The following is a 2,658-nucleotide window of genomic DNA, read 5'->3' as shown; positions in this document are numbered from 1 at the left end:
GAGCTCTTCTTAATATTTTGACACCAAAATCATGTCGATACACCTTACCGACTGCGAGTAAAGCCACCCACGCTTTAACTTGACAGACTGTATTTAAAAAATTAAGAATCACTTGGTGCATTTCCATAGGGAAGCTGGAGAAAGTCTAGTCTCGTTTTCTTGATTCCTTCACTCTGTCTTCTTTATTGTTTGGTATTTCTTTATCTCAGAAAAAATTTTAAATTTAAAAAGCTTGAAATGTTGTTTCGAAAAGAAAAATTACAGCATGTCAAACATTTTCCAAAATGTGTGCATATGACTCAATCTAAGAAAAACGTTTTTGAGCACATTGCCACACAAAAAATCCTAAATGAGCCGAAAAAAATCCTAAACTAAGCAAAAAAAAATATTTAGAATATTGTATTTTCTTTCCTAATTTCCCAACTCTACAAGACATTGGAAAGATATAGAGATTTAGATAACATAAACATTTAAAATCCCTCAATTTTGTGGGTAAATTCTTGAAAATTTAATTAAAATATTACAAAATCGTTTGAGATGCATTAACATACCTTACTGAGAGACTCTAAAAAAAATTTTAAATAGATATCTGTGAAAATTTCCTAAAATTTCATTAAATCCATTAAAATTATTTACAAATTCTATGAATAATTTAGAAATCTTCTAAAATACCTTGGAATGTTTTGGAATAGCTTATCTTATCGTGAGCAATTAAAAACCTGTTGAATGACTTTGCAAAATGGGTTTGGATACATGAATTCCCTGTAAGGTAGCCATTTTTAAATTTGATGAAATTAAAAAAAAGTAATATGCTTTTCAACAATTTTTTAATTTTCAAAAAAATGAGAAGGAAATGTTTACATTCTCAATCATAAAAATGTACGTTTTGGCACCCACAAAATTCGAAAATTATAACATTTCAACGGTGTCTGTCTGTCTGTATGTCTGTTTGTATGGTTGTATGTATGTATGGTTACCTGAATTTGGTAGCCACGCTGACTTTTAAAGGATTTGTCCAATCAAGTCGGCCTTTGAAACACTTTTTGACAAGATTTCTTGAAAAGAATTCCAAAAGTTTGAGCTTTTTCAAAATTTTAACTAAGATTTTTTATGTTTTATGTTTTTATGTTTTTATGTTTTATTATTTTATGTTTTATGTTTAGCAATTTTTGTCAAATTTTCTGGTAAACGTTAAAAAGACTTGCAAATTGTCCTTATGACATTTTTAAATTGGATGAAACTTCAAAAAGTTATTAGCTTTTCAACATTTTGAAAATGTTAAAAAATAACTTTTTAATAGGTTAAGAAATATCAATCCAAATTTCTACAAGATATAAAATATACGTATTTCGAAATTATTCGTATTAAATTTCTTAATGAAACAAATGTTTCGCAAGTTGGATCATTTTTTTAAATATGCAAGTTTTGTTTTCAAGATGTAATAAATTTTTGTATCATTTAATAGCATATTTCTTTCATTAAATTTGTTCAAAAAATAATAAGATTAATCAACAGATAAGAATTTTTCTAAAATTATCAAAAATTTCCTAATTAAAAAAATCATGTCGAAAAAAAGCGATTTTTTCTGTCGAAAAATGGCTGATTAATGCATTTGCTTATTACTTTTTTTTTAATCATGAGATTAATCAACAAATTATGAAGTTTCCTAAAATTAGTAGAAAGTACCTAATTGAACAAATTAATTTTTCTCTCGAAAAATGCCTGATTATTCGAATTTCTTGCAATTTAATTTTTTTAAAACGTATAAATCCTAAGCGATTCCAACAACTTTCATGTTATTGTCGAGCAACGGGGAAGTAAAATAGAAAAATGGCCGTTTTATTCATAATAATTGTTTATTTATAAAAAAATTGAAAGTCTAATTTAAAAATCAGAGACAACCACTCTCCTACAAATTTAATAAGCTTTTTTGACATTTTTGTTGTCTAAATTGGTCAATATTTGTGGGGTGTACATTATTTGAACCAAAAAAGTCCTTTTTAGCCATTGTATGGCGGTTCGTTATTATTATACATGTAAACTATCATTCCCGATTTTCTATCAATATCAGCGATGACGCAAAGTCCGGTGTCGCTGGCTCTTATACTAAAAAATAACTTTCGGGAAAGGCGTTCTGCGCTTTTTAGTGGTAGCGGCCTGTACTAGTCAGCCCTCACCTATCATTCTTTAAACATTTCTGAAGAGGCGACTGTAATTCACATGAAGTTTATAACAAGAACTTCTTCATCATTATTGTAAACAAAACAAACATTTTAAATTATTTTCTATGAATAGGCTTAATTATTTTGGCTAAATCAACTACAAATGTCTTACCAAGTGTAGCTGTCACATTTCTCAAATCGCAAAGAACTCTTTACTATTCAGAAAATTTCTAGGAAGAAATGCGAATTTGGTTCAATCATTTTTGAATAGGTCTAATTATTTTTTTGCGCAATAAACTAGATATTTTGATAGAAATAAAGTGAGGTCAGATAAATTAAATGTGTAAATATTTGAGCTGTCGGATCGAAGAAGGGCATATAACCTTATTTTTCTGGGAGTGGGAAGGCCTCTGGAAGCTTTCTTAAACATTTTCGAATTTTGACTTTAAAATACTATACCTAGATGCATAGTTTCATTGGGCATCTTTTTCTTCCC

Source organism: Belonocnema kinseyi, chromosome 1 (genome assembly GCF_010883055.1).
Source record: "Belonocnema kinseyi isolate 2016_QV_RU_SX_M_011 chromosome 1, B_treatae_v1, whole genome shotgun sequence".
Lineage (NCBI taxonomy): Eukaryota > Metazoa > Arthropoda > Insecta > Hymenoptera > Cynipidae > Belonocnema > Belonocnema kinseyi.
This window is presented reverse-complemented; position numbering follows the sequence as displayed.